General features: G+C 41.6%; 1 long non-coding RNA gene across 2 annotated transcripts; it reads left to right on the top strand.

Annotated features, from left to right (window-relative positions):
- The first annotated feature begins 12,957 nt into the window (after positions 1 to 12,957).
- On the top strand, positions 12,958 to 18,027 carry LOC144321589 (uncharacterized). 2 transcript variants are annotated; one of them, XR_013387187.1, is made up of 4 exons: positions 12,958 to 13,204; positions 14,272 to 14,353; positions 14,819 to 15,482; positions 16,089 to 18,027. It is a non-coding gene; the product is annotated as an uncharacterized LOC144321589 (long non-coding RNA). The 2 variants fall into 2 exon arrangements; XR_013387186.1 differs by having other exon boundaries at positions 14,272 to 15,482.
- Positions 18,028 to 19,539: the final 1,512 nt, after the last annotated feature.

Consider the following 19,539-nt stretch of genomic DNA (forward strand, 5'->3'; position numbering starts at 1 on the left):
TTTGGGAATTGCCAAGAGTCACTGAGACCATGTGCTCACTGTTAAATACCATCCAAGGGTACCTACTAAGAGAAGGACACCATAGGAAACCGACAGCCTTAACTTCCACCACCGGTCAAACCAGGAAAACCGTTTTGGTTGAACAGCATGTCAAACGCAGGGGGGAGTCCTGGTGAGGGTAGGGGGCACGGAGCTTTATGCCAGCGACTATAGCAATAGCCTTAACCTATCACGACAACAAATCACAGTTCCTTCCTTGGCACCTATCTGCTTTGAAGAATATTTTGTTTTGAGCGAATCTAATTGTCCTCATTATTATATATCGATTCAGATCACAGGCATCATTCAGAAAAGGTTACTGTAGCTTATCTAACCCTCTTTTCATACCTAGTTCTAGCCGTCATATTTTCAGTATTAATGTTCTTCTCTTGACTAAGTTCTTTGTGTACTTGATCACGTGATTTGCCGAGCAAGCCTATGAAGCAATTAGAATAGGCTAAGTTATTATTATTGATGAGAAGGCTGAAGTCCAAAGAGATTAAAGAGCATGTCAAAGGTCAACATGGCAAATCACTAGTAATCCTGGAAACGTTAACCTTTCTTTTCTGGGATTTCTATGAACAATGAGAGGGATAAGGCAGTAAGGTTATGGGGGAAACCAGCGACTTCAAAAGACACTTTGATTCATCTTCATAGAGTCTCAAATCTGCAGCTTCCTGTTTACCACATTCACTTTAGAATCCTTGTCAAAGTGCAGGAAACCCCTGAGCTGCAAACACGCAGCTTAGAAATGATCTTGCCATCCAAACACCTGCCTTCTGGTTGCTCTTTTACTGGCAAGTGATCAACCATGGAGAAACTGTGGGGAGGGGGGTGGGCAAACTTTCAGAGACTCAGTTTAGAGGTAAAAAAGGAAAAAAAAAAAAAAGAAAAAGAAAAAAAGGAGGGAGGATATGCTACAAAAGAATAAAGAAGAAGAGGTGACCTCCATAGTCATTCACTCATTCCCGCAGCCACTGTGGGACAGGCAGAGAGAGTGCCACAGGAGAGAGTCCGTGAGATTCATGAACCCCTTTCAGTTCTTTCTCGTGTTTGAGGCACTACGCTAGGTGCTGGGAATACAGATCCAAGACTGTCTATAAATAACTCGAAGCAGAGACTGGGTGTGAAGAATGCTACTAGGAAAGTACAAGGGAAATTAGACCACAGAGGTTGGAAAGTCTGTGTCTGGCTGAGGCAACCAGGGAAGGCTTTGTGTCCAGGGATGGGGCCGTGATGGATGAGCTGGGCTCCAGACAAGTGCCAGTTCTCAGGAGTCAGCCTAATGAGGTAGGACTCTCTTGATTCCGATTTCAAACCCAAAGGGTTTTTCGTGTCCAGTCGCTTTCAGGAAATGTAAAATACACAAAGCAATGGTCACAGTGTGAGACAAATTCATACTAGTACATCTTAGTCCCTTGTCTATACCGGGTGGGTATTATCACTCATTTTCCCCAGTGTTCCCCAAAGTAGACATGATAGTATCATTTTACAGATAAGGAAACTGAGTCTCAAAAAGACTAAGGCGCTTCACTTGCACCAGGAAGTGGGCAAGCAATGCAGTTATCTTCAAGTAAAGTGCCAAACAAATGAATAATGCTCACACAAATCACAACGTGCAGCCCTAACGGCTATTTAGAGAAGTACAGTTCTCGAATCTTCCATAGAAAAACGCTGGGAAATGGTGAGCTCCTGCCAGTGTGCGCAACCCCTCTTTCAAAGCTTTCACGTATGATGCAAACCTTTCCGAAATACATTTTCTTTGCTGTAAGACAGTGTCCTACAGCAAAGTGTGGCTTTGTGTGGTTTCTCTCCCTCCTCACTGTTCGAGGTATGGGGACATCTGTCCCAAAGACAGGATTTAGCTTGACTTCTTTTTTAAGATTTATTTATTTATTCATTCATTCACTCATGATAGACACACACACACAGAGAGAGAGAGAGAGAGAGAGAGAGAGAGAGAGTGGCAGAGACACAGGCAGAGGGAGAAGCAGGCTCCAGGCAGGGAGCCCGATGCGGGACTCGATCCCGGGTCTCCAGGATCGCGCCCTGGGCCAAAGGCAGGCGCTAAAGCGCTGAGCCACCCAGGGATCCCTAGCTTGACTTTAAAAATGAGAGTGTGTAGGGTGTAGGCAAATGTGAAGGCCGAGCCCACTTGAGTGATTGGTGATCGTCCTGGGGAAAAGTAAGCGAAACGGATGACTCTGGCCTATGTCTTCCGGGGCACCTCAGTGTATCAGCTGTTCAGAGTTATGATTCCAGAAGATGACTCCTCCTTCAAGGCTGCCCCACGGCTTGGGCTGTGCTGCTTTAAATTTTGGGTCTCTAGGAGATCTGTACAAGCAACTTTCTTTGAGTCTTCAAAGTAAAGCCAAATGCTCGGTCCTCAGCGGGGAAAGTGACTTTAATTAATTCTGGATGACCTTTCCATTGAAAAGCAAAACACTGCCCCGAGGCTTTCAGAAAGGTTAGGTTATACCTTTTCCCTCTTACTGTTACGAGGCCATGTTAGTGTTTCTCACACCAAGTCTCTGCCTCCTGTGTTCTTGTGGGTGAGCGCGCCGTTTAATAAAGGACAAACAAAATAAAACAAGCAAGCAAGCAAAAAAGCCCTGTCGGTAGCCAATTAACTCCTCGATTCTAGCAAGAGCTAAACCAGAGTATAAAATCTTCCATCACAATAAAATATGACTAAAGACCTCATCAATACTCATTTAGCAAATGCTTCGAAGTGGACCATCTTTTTCTAATACTTACGAATTCCATTATTTCTTATTTCAGTGAACATGCTAGGGGGGAAAAAAGTAAGTGAAATGGGATTAGGTTTGCCATTTGTCATTTACTCAGAGTAGAATTCCGGTCTGACATGCGGGCACTCATACCCAGAGCTTAATGCTTTTAGTAATTATAAGGATCATGTAGCGTCTGTTGATTGGTGGGGGGAAAAATCTTTATTAACTGCTCAGAAATAGTTAATTCTTCATTAGTCAGAGCACTGCACTAGAGGCTGCTGCCTGTGAACCATGGATTAGAGTTTATGATAGTAATAACCTCCCTGAAAAAACATTTGTTACTATACTTAATGACCAGATTTTAGTGCATTAACCTTCCCTGGGAGGTCAACCTAACAAAATGGATGTTAACTGCTTGTAACAACCAATTCCTCTGAAATTAATATTTAGATGCCTTTGGTGTCAAAAAACCTTCCTTCCATATCAGGGCATTAAAAACACTTCTAAATTATTAATAGCAGGCAGACTTCAATGCCTGAAAGATTTCCATTGCGATGCTCTTTATCCTCGGCCTCTTCCTATTTTCTCCAACAGAGTTCTCTTCTGCAGGAACAAGGCAGGCATTCAGGGAAATTAGGTCTCAAAAATGCATGTGAGTCAACAATGCACTGCAGTTTTGAAAAGGTCACTCTTGAAGTTCAACAGAAATAAACATAATAGGAGTGTGAGAGGCGATGCGGAGCGTGCAATGGGAAGCTGACGGGGACAGACTCCCGCCAGGCCTGAGGCTGGGCAGCCACGGCCTCCTCGCCACCTGTCAGGAGCTCCTTAACCCTGTTTTTGCATCCCTGCTGCAACTGACCTGCTGGCGCGGCTCTAAGGCCCTTCCCTCCCCTCCCCGCACACCCCCGCCCCCTCCAAACTGGAAACAAACCACATTGATGTCAAAAGAGCTCGGAACGATTTCCTTCCCAAGCAATCCCAGAATATAAAACATGTTCTGAAAAGCTGCACCGTCCCCTGGAGAAATTTTATGATTTGGTTACTGCAGCGTGTGCTGCTGCTTGGCCAGGGTAGCTTTGAGTCTGTGCCAAACAATGAAGCAATGCTATTATTAGCTCTCCCATTCAATGGGGACAAAGCAGCCCGTGTTTCTATTTTCAGCCCGGGCTCCTCCGGCGCAAGAGATAGGCCGAAGCTTCATCTCAGGACCCACACTGTACCAGGAGGGCAAAGTGGGCATCTGTGGCCAAGACACGCCACGGGGCGTGAGCATGAAAATGTTTCCATGGTCTGACTTTTTGGGCAGAGGAAAAGAGAGACAGCCAAAGCCCTGCCTGCTGAAACTTGTTTCTTTTCTTTAAAGATTTTATTCATTCCAGATAGAAAAAGCATGAGCTGAGGGGTGCAGAGGGTTGGGGAGCAGAGGGAGGGGGGGAAGCAGACTCCCTGCCTGCCAGCAGGAAGCCCAACACAGGGCCCAGAGGGGCTCCATCCCAGGGCCCCCGGATCATGACCTGAGCCCAAGGCAGACGCTCGGGTTCAGCCACCCAAGTGCCCCGAAACTTCCTGTTTCAACAGAGGCTTAACCACTCGAGTTGGCACCGTACCCCTGGAATATCAGTGGTGAACCTGCCATGTTTGTTAATTTTTTAATTAATTTTCCCAGATCACAAGGACACAGTAACTTCTGTGACTCCATCATTTCCATTGGTCTGTGCGCAGGCACAAAATTGATAGGCCAGCACCGCACAGAGCAGGGGCCTGGGTGATAAGAGTGGACACGTAAAATGTATACAAGGGCCTCTTCTTCATGGCCCGGTCAGTTAGAAGCCCGGCAGCAAGGTTTCCAGAGGAGCCAAGCAGCTTGTGGGCATTCTGGGCTTTGTAAATTGAGCTATAACTGACAGGCCTTTTGTTAGGTTCAGCTGTACAGTGTAATAATTTAATTTTTGTAAGTACTGAGAAATGATCACCATGATTACTCGAGTTCACGCCTGTCCCCATAAGTGGTTACAAAACTTGTTTTTCTTGTGATGAAAACTTTTAAGATTTATTCTCTTAGCAACTTTTAAATATATGCTATTATCAACTACAGCTGCCATGCTGTAGTTTATACTCCCTTGACTTATTTTACAGCTGGATGTTTTCACCTATTTCGCCTACCCCATGCCCCCACAAAACCCCAGCTTCTGGCAACCACCAATCTGCTCTCTGTATCAGTGATCTTGGTTTGGGTATTGTTTGGTTTTAAGATTCTACACGTAAAGGAAATAATATGGTATTTGTCTCTCTCTGGCATTTGTCTTTATCTTGCTTAGGGTAATGCCCTCCAAGGCATTCCTTAGTGCAAGGACGACCAAGTTGTCACAAATGGCAAGATTTCCTTCTTTTTATAGCTCAACAATATTCCATTATATATAAAATATATATATATATAACACATTCTCTTTATCCACTCATCTGCTTGGTGGAGACTTAGGCTGTTTCCATGTCTGGGCTATTGTAAACAATGCAGTAGGGAACATAGGGATGCATCTATTTTTTTTGCATATTTTTTTATTAGAGTTCGATTTGCCAACATATAGCATAACACCCAGTGCTCATCCCATCAAGTGCCCCCTCAGTGCCCGTCACCCCAACCCCCCGCCCACCTCCCCTTCCACTACCCCTTGTTTGTTTCCCAGAGTTACAAGTCTCTCATGTTATGTCAACCTCTCTGATTTTTCCCACTCATTTCTCTCCTTTCCCCTTTATTCTCTTTCACTATTTTTTATATTCCCCGAATGAATGAGACCATATAATGTTTGTCCTTCTCCGATTGACTTACTTCACTCAGCATAATACCCTCCAGTTCTACATCTGTCTTTTTTTGAGTTGGTGTTTTCTTTCTTCTTTTCTTTTCTTTCTTTCTTTCTTTTTTTTTTTTTTTTGATAAGTACCCAGAGTGGAAGTGCTGGATTGATCATACATTAGTTTTAGTTTTCTGAGGAACCTCCATATTGTTTTCCATAGCGGCCGCACCAATTTACATTCCGACCAACAGTGCACAAGGGCCTCCTTTTCCCCACATCCTGGATAACATTTGTTATTTCTGTCTTTTTGATAACAGTCATGCATACAAGTGTGAGGTGCTATCTCATTGTGGTTTTGATTTGCATTTCCCTGATGAATAGTGATGCTGAGCATCTTTTCATGTGTCTGTTGGCCATCTGGATGTCTTCTTTGGAGAAATATCCATGTAGGCCCTCTGCCCATTTTTAATGAGACTGTTTATTTTTTTTTGCCATTGACTTGTATGAGTACTTTATATATTCTGGACATTAGCCCCTTATCAATAGGTATATGATTTGCAAAATTCTGTCCCGTTTAGTAGTTGCCTTTTCTTTTTGTTAATGGTTTCTTTTGCTGGGCAGAAGCTTTTTAGTTTGATGAAGTCCCATTTGTTTATTTTTATGTTTGTTGCTTTTGGTTCAAAAAACCATCACTGAGACCAATATCAAGGAGCTTACTGCCTATATTTTCTCCCAGGGGTTTTAGGGTTTCAGGTCTTACATTCAAGTCTTTAATCCATTTTGAGTTAATTTGTGTGTGTGGTATAATATAGTGGTCCAGTTTCATTCTTTTGCATGTAGCTATCTGGCAATTTGTTGAAGAGACTGCCCTTTCCTCATTGTACATTTTTGGCTTCTTTGTTGAAAATTAGTTGATATATATATATATACACTTATTTCTGTGCTGTTTATTCTGCGCCATTGATCTATGTGTTTTATACTGTTTTGATTACTATTGTTTGGTAACATAGTTTGAAAGCATGACAACTCTGGTTTTGTTGTTCTTTCTTAAGATCGCTTCGGCTACTTGTGTCTTTCTTGGTCCCAAGCAAATTTTAGGATTTTTGTTTTATTTCTGTGAAAAATCATCATTGGGATCTTAAGATTTATTTATGTCTTTGTTGGGGGGGGAGCAGGCAGGGGGAGAGAATCTTCGGGAGACTCTGCACTGAGTAGGTTTCTACACCTACATGGAGCTTAATCCCACAACCCACGAGATCATGACCCGAGCCAAAATGAAGAATCTGATGCTCAATCAATTACGCCACCCAGACGCCCCACCATTTGAATTCTGATAGGGATGCAATGAATCTGTAGGCTGCTTTGGGTAATATAAATAGGGCATTCTTTTTTTTTTTTTTTTTTTTAAGATTTTTATTTATTTAGAGGATGAGTGAGAGAGAGAGAGAGCAGGGAGAAGGGCAGAGGGACAAAGAATCTCAAGCAGACTCTGCACTGTGCGCAGAGCCTGATGCAGGGCTTGATTTCATGACCCTGAGATCATGACCTGTGCCAAAATTAAGAGTCAGACGCTTAACCAGGTGAGCCTCCCAAGAAACTGGGCATTCTTGATTTTTCTTATTCCTTGTGGATATTTTTGTAATATTGGAAATGAAGTACGGACAGGAGTTCATCAAAAATTTTGGCATGTTTCCATTAGTAAACAAGATTGGCTATCTGACCATTCAGGTAAGACAGGTTGTGTATAATAATGATTTTAATTTAATAGACAGATTTTTCCTTGTTTTGGGAATACTTGGGAATTGAGAGGTTGCAATGCCATTGCATATATATTATTCCTCTTTCCTACTGTAGCATTTTCACTTTGTTTATATCGTCTTAGGAAAACATCTTTTGCAACCAGGAAATAATTTTTTCTTTTAAACTGTGACAAGTTTCGCCTTTTTAACAAAGGCATTTAGGAAAAGATCTCCTTTCAAATATAAAACTGAAATGTAACCTGTACATATTTTTCCTGCCCTCTCCCCTGTCATTTTCCATGGAAATATCATTTGTTGGTGGCTGGGAGCCAGCTCTTAGACACGGGATTTTCAATGGTAGGAATGATTAAAATATAGTTATTGCCTTGGACTGCTTTATCTGTAAACTGATAAGATTTCTGAAAGCTATTTAATTATCATGTGAATCATTAACTTCATTATGTTTACAGAGAATATGTTATCTCCCCTGCTTCTTGGGAACAGGGGATCCTTCATCAGTGACCCGGAATGGTTGCTGAGTGTGATGCAGGTAATGTACCTGTGCAATTTATTAGTGCCAGGTAGAGTTTTAAATCAGCATGTTGATTGTAGTGTTGTTCACTTAATGAACTTCTATGCACTGCTTCCTGAAAACCCCTTTATGGTTTCTGTTGGCTCCATATGGCATTCTGATGAGCTTACACTTCTCCTTAAGTGTTTCTATATCAGAAAACAAGAGCAAAGCTAAAACAAAGTGAGTCATCTGGTTTTGTCTTTGCTTTCACTGCATGAGATAATGTGGAGGTGTTAATTACAAGACTTCACTGAGTCTTGACTAATCACAGTGTGCAAACAAATGTATGTCAGGCTCAGCCACAGAGAAGCTTCTACTAATAAGGTAAAACTAGCAATTAGAGCTGACAATGAAGTAATACTTTCCGTTGAATATTCATTAATGAAGTTCTTGTTTGGGAGAAGGGAGGCTTCTGATTGTCCAGATGGAAACCTAGAATAGGAACCCTGGTCATTCCTTTTCAATGAATTAACCACTGTTTGGTGAGCCGGCACACTGGATTAATTCCCTTTTGTACTAATGCACTGACCCTTCGCTTCAAAGGCAGAGCCCTGATGGCCACTGAGATTCCTCAATTCGTGACCTGGGCATAATAGGGACAAATTGAATTCCCAGAAAGAGAAAAATGATAGTGACCACGGAACATCACTAGCTGGAGACACAGCATGTTTTATTGAAATTCTTCACTGCAGCTTCTCGAGTTTCAGGGGATAAAGAGTGCAATGAGCTTACTTCACCCAGTCACAGCACTTGTTCTCGTGCTTTCCTTCATTTTCCTTCTTTCTTTTCTTCCCTCCTCTCTTCTCTCTTTTGAAATGTGTCTTTAAGCCCATGAGATCCTCTACTTTCATGCCAAAAAAAAGAAGCCTCCCTGCAACAAAGAGTACTAGGCCTCGACTGCATAATTACTTCTGAAACATGATCATGAGTTATACTACCTGGGCAGTATTTTTTAGTAAAGATGCCCAAATGAGGGACTCCAGGGATGAAAGCATTTCATTTAGGTGGCATTTAGGAGCTCAATGCATATTCTGAGGAGATACAAAGGTGTTTTGTTTCTGTTTTTGTTTTGGGGGGAGAATTGCAAGAAAACAAAAATCTTCCTTTGGAATGAATGCTCAGAATGTCAAAATTTTAGAATGGATCCTGACCCGCATAAAATAAAACCAATCTTCTGTTTTGACTTTGTTAAGTGGCTCTGTGCCCAGATTAAAAAACCACAGTCTTAGCCTTCTTTGCAGTTAGAGACAGCTATGTAACACACATCTGGCCAATGGTGTATATAAGAGGAAGTTAGTTAAAGCTCCTTAAATAGGAGCAAAGCGGCCAGGAGGCACACATTTTGTTGTTCTGTGTTCTCCTGCAGTGGCTGGAACCCAGGAGCCCTTTTGCAGTAGACTGTACGGAAGAAGTGAAGAGATTCTTAGAGCCAACAATATGGTCCTCTGGACTTCTCTTTATGTGTGGATCCCTCCCTCCCTCCTCTTCCCAATTGTTAAGCTTCTAATTTCGAGGTCTTTGATGTGCACAGCCAAATGCAATTCCTAAATGAAATGGGGTGTGGTATCAGAACTGGTGGGGGGGTACGAGTAGGAAAGGATGCTTCAAGAAACAGAACCTAAAACATCTCACTTGCTTAATGGAAGAGGTGGGGCAGTGAAGGCAGTATTACAGGCAGGGAGGGCCAGTTGATCCATGTTACACAGGGCAAAACGCTTATTTCAGACTCCTGAAAAGCAGTGTACTGACTCCTAAGTGATACAGAACGTTGGCATATGCTAAGCCCTTCTTATTGCTTTTAGCAGAGCTCTAATGGGGAGATGAGCTAACTCAGGAGACACACAGTCTCCAGCAAAGTGGATGAAAATTCAGCACTTCCCAGAGAGGTGCCTTTGCCCAAGACCTGCAATTGAAGTTGTTTGAGACCTCCAAAATTTACAGCCTTTTGTTAATTAGGGTATCTGACCGCTAGAAAAGAAACCAAGAATATGATGTAAAATAGAAAAACAGAAGCTTAGCTCTTTCTCCTGTAACAGTCTAAGTGTAAGCAGGATAAGCTGTAAGGTATGCGGTTTTACGTTGCCTTTCTATCTTAGGACTTTCTGAATCTGCAAGGTATTGTCTTGTCCCAGGGATCTGAGAGGCCTCTCCACCACACTGGCATTTCAGCTGATAGGAAGGGGAAAAGAGGGAGTGAAAGGGCACTTTCCTGTCTTTAGAAGCATATGATGGGAGGGGCGCCAGGGTGGTTTAGTCAGGTAAGTGTCTGCCTTAGGCTTAGGTCATGATTCCAGAATCCTGGGATCAAGCTCTGAGTTGGGTTCCCTGCTCAGCAGGGAATCTCCCTCTCCCTCTCCCCCTCCTCCTGCTTGTGTGTGCTTTCTCTCTCAAATAAGGAAATAAAATCTAAAAAAAAAAAACACTAGAAGTAGCACATGTTCTTTTTGCATGTAACTTATTAGACAGAATTTAGTTATATAGCTATCCCTAATCATAAGATCTTTCATTTGGGCCACCATGTGCTCATTTCTTTCTTTCTTTCTTTCTTTTTTTTTTTTTTTTCATGTGCTCATTTCTAAGCTTTGGTTTCTATTATTATGGAGGGTGCAAAGAACTGATATTTTCTCCCTTGCAGGGTTGAAAATCCAACTTCGCCTCCACCTCAAGTGGAAACTATTACAAGTCAAGGACCATACGTTTGGTTTCCTCTTCTGTTCTTCTGACAATCCAGCCTCAAAAAGCTGCCTACACCAATCTTAAATTCCTCAGGGCTTCACTTTTTTTTTTTTTAATGTAACTTTAATAAGATGGCAATACATTATATTTTGCTCTTCTATTAGGGCAAAGTTTATGCTGTTGGAATGATCTTTAGCAGTTTCAATCAGGAAAAATAAAACTGAAAAAAATCTTTTGAAGATATCTAGGATAGTGGAAATGTCTCAAGGTTTAGTCTAATTGGAATCTGGAATTCTATATCTGAAGATTCTATTGCATTGACTGAGTTCAGGAGCAGGGATCCTGGGACGTTTTATTCTGTCTTGAAAGAGGCACATTGCCAATTCTCTAAACAATGAATGAACTCTACATTTGTCAAACAATTTAACTGCCATGAAATGAATATAATTCATAACTAGTTCTAAAAAGGAACAATTTACTGCAACTTCACCAGATTGTAACAATATTCCTGGACTTCTAGAAGCATCCTATTAAATAGTAAAAAGAAAAAAAAAAAAACTTAAAAAAATCGGCATACTGGGGGAAAATTTGGCCTATCTTTTTTTAAAGAAGAATCACACATTGATTCAATAAGTGAACAGATACATTGTTACAGGATGTTTACAGAAGCATTATTCACAATACTAAAAAATTGCAAGCAAATTAAATATCCATCAATAAGGGACTATCTAGGAAATATATGGTGTATCTATGCCAAAAAATTCCTACCCAACCCTTAAAAAAGAGGAACTAGATCCATGTGGAAGTACAGTCAAAATATAACATTTTATCTAGTTATATTACTAGATATAATATTGAAACATTATATGTATCATTCAAATTCATTTCTGTAACAAAGAACAAATAAGGAAGCATATAAATATAACTGTATAAGCATATAAGTTTCTGGAGGCATATACCAGCAGCTACCAATAATGTTTACAACTAGATAGAGAACCGATTGTTCCGGTATGAGGAAGGCAGGACTCTCTCCTTTTACTTTGTAATCTTCTGTGTTCAATGGACTTTTGCTTCAAATTTACATTTCGTTTTAAATAGAAAAAAAAAAAAGTTACCCAAACCTATAAAACTAATGTTGTTCTAACGCATGTGGTCTATAGACATTGCACGGAGTACTTATCCTAAGAAATTATGGAAGGGGAGTCTAATCTGAATCCTGCTTCCCTTTGCTTTACATTGCTGAAGAGACTAAGCCTAATATTGCTTCTAATGGTACAGCCTTAGCCAGAACTTGCCAGAGAAGAAACCACCAGTAATTTCCTGCCTTATCTGCAGAGTGACGAGCAGTTTAAGATACCTACCTCATGCTCATTTGACAACCCAGAAATTTATTTTCTAAAAAGTTCCTATTTTATCAAATGTAACATGCTCAATCAACCAGACTTCAAATTTAAAATGAATATCCGTGGGATTCCTGGGTGGCTTAGCGTTTTAGAGCCTGCCTTCAGCCCAGGGCATGATGCTGGAGTCCTGGGATCGAGTCCCACGTCGGGTTCCCTGCATGGAGCAGCTTCTCCCTTTGCCTGTGTCTCTGCCTCTCTGTGTGTCTCTCATGAATAAATAAATAAATAATCTTAAAAAAAATGAATGTCCGCTAGGTACAATTTCTGCTCATTTTAGGAATTAAGAGTATATTCTTCTCATGAGACCATGTGGCTGAAGTCTGGAGAAGCATGAGTTTGAATCTGTGTGTCGACTCAGGAAAGGGGCCCACAGTAGCCTCACTATTCCTCGGAGGGTCAGAGGTCACAACACAGACGTGTATGTTTCAGAGGAGTTTCCTAACGGCCACACATATCGTTATGGTAAAAAGCCAATCATGGAGCATCCGCTAAGTCCGAGGCCCCCTGCCAGGACAGGGAGAAGACATAAACTCTTGGCATCCGAGACTTTAGAATCTAGTTGGAGGAGACAGGACTTCTGCATTCATAACAAAAACATTCTATGTCAATATACTGCAATATTCATTTCTGTCCTTCAGAAACTGAGAGCTAGCTCTGGTCTATAAAAACTCCGGTCTATGTAAACTCTTTGAATCTAATTTGCAGACAAGGAAGGGCAAGAATTGCTCAACAGTAATAGCACTTCCCACTGATTAGATACCTACTAGGGTTTCCAGGCATTCTCTCTAAATTTCCTATGGATCCTGCAGACGTGGGTGCCATTGTCTTCATTTTTCCAGAGGAATAAAGTGAGGTTGTGTACAAGTTAGTGACTGAGTCAGGAATCAACCACGGAGCACAGGTTCTTTGAACCTCTGAGCTGTAACGCTTTGTAATCTTAATGAAGGGGAAGAGAGATGGGGAGGGGTGGGGGAAATCTTTAAACTCCTCTCTTTTTCCTCCTTGCAACACTTGAAAAAGAGACACAGGACAAAAGAAGAATGCACGTTCCGTATGCACAATTCTTTGCAGCCCTCTGACGAAGTACCTCAAAAGCTAAGCTCCCATCAATCCTGGCGAGATAGGATCGGCAGAGCACAGTGCTGAAATGAATGGCTTAAAAGAACAGCAGAGACCAAAGAACTTTTTATGCAGAGAAACCCCAAATCTGGGGCAAAGCCCTCCTGTTCATTTTATCACACAAAAGGTAGGTAGTGCTGCCTGTCAAGGTAATGCATTACTACACTATTTGGAAAAACTACAGTTCTAATTAGATGAGCAAATAAATGTTCATTTCAATTTATTAATATAGCTGTAGGCCTTGTTACAATTTATCTCTTGGTTCTGAGGCCAATCCATCTCGAGCTGGGAATCATTGTGGTGAAGTAACAGGTTTTAATAATGGATACGGGCGGTGAATTATTCAGGCAGAAGGGAGCAAAAGCCTTGATGCCTTCACTCACTTCTTTAATTAACTGTGAGATGCTGACGAGTCTGGGCTGTCTCGAGGCTTTCTAAGTTTATCTCCGTCAGAACCGTGAATTTTTCCTGAGCCACAGATATGTTGTGTTCAGGCCCATCCTTATCTATCCATCACCATTTTGTCCTCTTTTAGTCTCAATTCTGTGTCTGCTTAAACATTTTCACACCGGTTCTAGAGCAATGAACACTTGCCTTGCTGAAACCCACAGCTCTGTTCTGCTGGGCTCCTGGATGAGATTTGAAACACAAGAAAATCTGAAATATTTCAATCCCCCTTTAAGTCTGGAAACCCAACCAATAAACAAAGCAGAATCCAGTTCTGGTCACTTAAGCCCATTTAGTTTGGTCTAAAGCCATTTATTTTGGCGGCTGAGAAACAGATGAGCTCCTCGAAAAGAATTTTTAGAGCCTCCATTTAACGTAGCATGAAACAAACACAACTAAAACTCTTACCAAATGGAGGTTGCGTTATTTGCACAGAACAGGGTATGTTATTTATGGAGCTTTGCAAAGTGCCCAAGTGATTCCTGTAAATAAAAGCCTCTCAAAGCTTGGCACTAAACACACAACAGAACATGTCCACATCTGGTGAATTTTCTCTTTTGCCTAACACAAGATTTTCTGATTGGGAAATACATCCAGCCTGTAGATTGTCCCAGTGTAAAATCAATAGTTTTGCTGCGAACACATTAATAATGTGCTTAGATAATTGATTGCCCTTATTTGGACAATCTATTTTGCTATTACCCGTTACTATGAAAGTTTGTGTTTTTTTGTTTTTTTTTTTTAAAGGTGCACATAAACTGTTGGATGGCAATTTACTTATGCTGTGACAAGAGAGTTCCTCTTTCAATTTTGTCACATCAGAGAGAAAGTAAGAAGCTGGGGGAGGTCTGAGCTTACCACTTCTTGGTAGAAATTGAATCACCATTTCTATAAATCAAAAGTCATGTTAAAAGCTCCGTGAAGTAAACAATGATGTATATGAATTAGCAGCACAACCAGAGTCAATACAAATCAAAGTGGCTTTATGAAGGTATTGATGTGTTCAGCTCTTCTAAGGTTGAATACATTTAAGTATTTATCCCCCAGGGCATTGTTGATCTAAATGAATCTATTCACTTTGAAACCAGACAGTGGTTGCAGTGAGACACACTGCTACACACACTGACCCCAATGGGGCGCTTCCCCAAACCGAGTAACCCCAACTGTGGCCAGATGCTCAGTGTAAACCAAAATTAAATGCACGACAACCCGGGGCCAAGACATTTATATAAAGAAGAGGCTACCTTTGTATTTGGTTTTCTTATATATTAATTTTTTCAACGTTTTCTTGGAGGGAAAGGCAACATAGATGTATTTTCTAAGGATTCAGCCAAGGAGGACCATGTGGACGCTTCACTGTATCCTGATTTAACTTCACCCAGGCCTTTAAGAGACTGAATCTGTATCTAGGAGTTGCATCAGTACATCCATCCGGTTACTGGATACTCACCAATTCAGCCTGGGCCACAGGCATACTGGCTTGTCTGAGAGGCGAGTTTCTTATTGTACTGAAAGGTCATATTTTTAAAAAATCAGATATTACAGACATCCTGTTAGGATTTACTAGATTAGTCTTAAAAAATGTAAAACATCAGATTGTGATCGCATGACTATGAAGACAAAACAGGAAACATACTTCCACGAACTTTCTGGCACCCGCGGCATATTCAGAGTTGAGGCAAGTCATCCCTTTGGGCCTCTGTGAAGTTCAGAAGGGAGCTCATTGCACAGAGGACACACACTGGAATTCTTGCTCCCCCCCCCCCCCCCCCCCGAGAGTATTGGAACAGCAACATAAAAGGGCCACTTATTCGCTCCAGTGTCCTCCAAAATATGTAGTTTTTGTCTCTGAAACTTTGTCTCTGAAAGGACTGGCCACTGGCCTCAAATTATCTGACCAAGGGCACTTCCAGGAGCCCAGCCCTCAAAAAGCACACTGAGAAATGAAACATAAACTGGTAAGTGGGTGGAAGTCATTCATCTTTTAAAGCCCATAAAAAGGGGAGAATTGTAAATTAAAATGTCTACAATAGGTTCAACACCTCTCTCTCGGCCCCTCCCCTCCTTTTGTCATGGAGCAGCATTCAAGTGTGGGAATGTTTCTCTTAAACATGTGTAAATCACACATTTGGTCATGCCGTACCAGGAGCCCAGGACCAAGGGGCCAGGCGCAGGGAGGCAGAGGATATTAAATACCGGCCCAGCCGTTTGTTAATGAAACATTTACGCAAGCAGTTTATGTGGTTGTAATAAAAAGGGGGGCCTCTTTCATCACACCCTTTCATTACTTAGCACGGTCTTTAAGAGGATTAATGTGTGTGTTGTGGGGTGGGGGTGGGGGGAGAATGTGCTTATCAGTTGAGTCTCAGGATCGGGTAATGCTGAGTTCTTAATAGATTGCCTCTGGATTTAGGATTACTGCCATGCAAATTCTTGCAGGCTTTCAAAAGAAGAGAAAGCAGTTTGTTTTCTCCCCTTGGACAAGCAGGGCTATTGACTTTGTGATGACATGACCTGGGATTCAGTGTACTCATACCAGTCCCTTCTCCTGCTGTTCCACACAGATGGGCTCGTTTTATTCATTTATTTATCTGGGCTACTGGTGGCCAGTGTCTCAACATATGCGTCGATCCCACTGTCACTATGATTAAGAAGCAGCGGATGGCATGAGGAAGGTGACGACCAAGGGGCTTTTATGATGTTCATATCAAGCATCCTAGCAAGAAGAGGAAGCCATCGAGAAGACAGATCCACTTTTTTTTTTTTTTTTTTAAGAAGCTGTGTATTCTCAGCACCTCATTTTCTGAAAGGTTTCCCAACAGCTCAGATAAACTACATATTTTGGAGGACACTGAAGCGAATAAGTGGCCCTTTTATGTTGCTGGGAAGTTAGAGGCAGCTTTTGTTGGCCATCTTGTGAAAGAGTAGAGTACTGATGGATCATGCTGCTTGAGGTCCTGTGACTTCCCACTATTTTTAGCACAAGGAAGATGTTAGTTGTAACAGTGTACAATGGACTAATCAGCCATAATAGAACTCACACTGTTTTTTACTTCACATTGCACTTATTATGTGCCTTGAATGTAAACAGCTCTTTGCTTCTGACAAAGATGGCAGTTTGCCACGGTGGGATTCAGCTTTCTCTAAAGCTCAGCAAACAAGGAATAGAAACAAGCCTGAGGACTCTGAAAAAGCAATTGTTTGAATATATGTCACTTGCAGCCCTAGACAAAATTATTTTTGTTACTTGTATCCTTTCTTCCCTATTTTGCGCTTGGAATCAGCAAGCATTCATATAGGCCAGTTTTCCATGTATGGAAATTATTTCTATTATTTCTCCACCCACATTTAAGAAGTCAAGAAATCACATTTTATAGAAAGCCTTGAAGGATGGCATCATGTACATTTAACGCTCGTCGTGAAATATGTGGAACTCAGTGTAGTAACATAAAGCTTGATCATATAAGCGGATAAAAGATATTCTACTTAAAATTACACCCAACACCAAAAAGAAGTTTATTGTGCCGTACCATCTGTATGTACCATTAGCAGATTCAATAGTTTGCTCTCAAAACAGATTTAGAGCAATTTACTATAAAGTAAATTGTTGTTGGCTAGCCTTCCTACATTGTTAGCATCCTATGATTTTCCAGCCATGCTGGCGCATTTAAAAGCGTTTAGAATTTTTATCACAGTGATACATGCTCCTGATAAAAACAATCAAATTGTATAAGACGGTTTATAAAGAAAAGTATCCCCTGTACCTCCCTCCATGCCCAGACCCATTTCCTGCAGCAACTTCTAATCTTTCTGGGGTTTTTTGTTGTTGTTGTTGTTTTAGCTCTTGCGGGAATTACCTTCTAAATTCTAAATAAATAATACGCTTATAATGATTTCTCTTGATTCAGTCAACAAATGGTTCAACAAATATTTATTGTGTGCCTATTATTTGCCAGACGCTGTTCTAAGGCTGTGATTCAACAGCCAAAGAAATGGACCAAATGTCGTCATATTCTGCAGTGGGGGGGTCAGGGGTGGTGAGAAGAAGCAAGTAGTAAATAACATCAATGAACAACTTCTTCAGTATATTAAAATGTAAAAACTGCTATCAAATAAAGGAAACAGGAAAGGTAGACCAAGGGAGATGGTTTGCAGTTTAGAACAGGATGTTTATGGATAACCTAACTAAGAATGTGATATTTGAGTAACGACGTGAAGGAGGCCATACAGTAAACCGTGAGTCCAGGCAGGAGGAGGAACAAGTGAAAAGACCCTAAGATAGGAGCATGCCTGGCTGGCTAATGGGATATAAGTGAAATCAGTATATCCCTCCCAAGTGTTGCTCCTTAAAGGATGGGCTTCTATTCCTTTGGGTCTTTTTCACCTATCCTCCTAGTTTGGAAAAGGTGAGATTTAGACAATTATCTGAGACACCCAAATGGGAGCCCCTTGTCAGAGATGACAGAACTATCATTTTAGTCCTGGATTATTAACTGTATGAGAAATTAACTTATTGTTTTTTAAGTAAGCAAAAACAAAATTTTTTAATAAATAAATCCGCACGTAGTAACTGTTCCTTTAGGAGTGTATTAGTTTTCTATTGCCACACAACCAATTATATTAAGATGTAGAAGCTGAAATCTATACAAATGTGTTATCTCATCATTTATTTGAATTGGAGGAAACAGCTTAACTTTTTGCTAACATCTCTCATGAGGTGGCAGTCAGGCTATCCTCTAGGGCTATAGTTATCCTCAAGACTCAACTGGGGCTGAAAGACCTGCTTTCAAGCTCAGGGACCTGGTGGTTGTCAAGCTTCAGTTTTTTGCAGGCTGTTAGCTAGCAAGTCTCAGATCCTCTCGTGCTATTGACTGAGCTCCTCACCACACCATGTGGTTCTTTCCATAGGGCTTCCCACAGTCTGGCTGCTTCCTTCCCCCACTGCTAGTGATCCAAGAGAATGACAACAAAGAGCCCAAGAATGTGATGTACAGGTAGTTCCAACTTAGTACTGAACAAGTAAGTCCAGCCCATGCTCTAGGGGAGGGCATCCCACAAGGGCATGGAGGCCAGGAGGCAGAGGTACTCAACGCCACCTACCCAGGAAGAGAAGTCAGGTTGGATCCTCTCTTCACACCACACCCAAATGATTTACAGATGAACACAAAATTGAACTATGAAAATCAAGTCATTTCTAGGAACAGAAGTAGATGTGAACATTCCTTTAGTATCAGAATGGGAAGAATGTCCTACACTTAAGACAACGGAAGCTCTCTATCCTGGGCTAGGTTATCCAGGAAGCAGACACTGCGACAGCGTTAGAAGGGAATAGGCTTTTGTGTAAGCAATATCATGAAAGGAAAAGGGGAGGAAGTGGGATTGGGGAGGGAATGTGGATCTGAAAAAAAGTTGGTAAGCCCCAGGGGAGCTCTGAAATGAACATTTCCCCTTGGTGCCGTCCCAGCTGGTGTGGCCCACCTAGGCCCTGGAACCTATGTGGATAGGGACTGCCCTAAGTGTGAGAGTACTTCAGTTTGAAAGCCAAGGAAGGCTCTGAAGGAACTAGCTGTGGGTGGCTGTCTGCTAATGGCAGTGTTTAACGGAGGAGCACATCAATATTTGAAGGAAAATGTCACTGCAGCATCTCCATCTCTGCCACAGTGCACCCCCTGTGCTATGTCCATCAGTGCTCAGACACTCGTAGGGAACAGCTCCTTAGGGCTCTAATAGGCTTTTTTTCCTGAGGAGAAACTGCCCTCAGCCTCCTGCATGAAGCAAATAATACCCACTAGAAGGGTCTTGCACTGATCAGAAATGGCTAGGTTCCTATACGACTATCTTGCTCTCTCAGTGGCTGAGGACTATCCTGCAGACACTGTGCCCTCCTCTCAAAAGCTGAGGTAAAATACCAGCTAGAGGCTGTCAGCTAAGCATGCTCCTAGTCACTGGGCAGGGAGTCCTTTCTGGAAGGGCAGTATGAGTAATACACAATCACAAATGAAAATTAAAAAAAAA

Source organism: Canis aureus, chromosome 10 (genome assembly GCF_053574225.1).
Source record: "Canis aureus isolate CA01 chromosome 10, VMU_Caureus_v.1.0, whole genome shotgun sequence".
In the NCBI taxonomy this organism is placed as follows: Eukaryota; Metazoa; Chordata; class Mammalia; order Carnivora; family Canidae; genus Canis; species Canis aureus.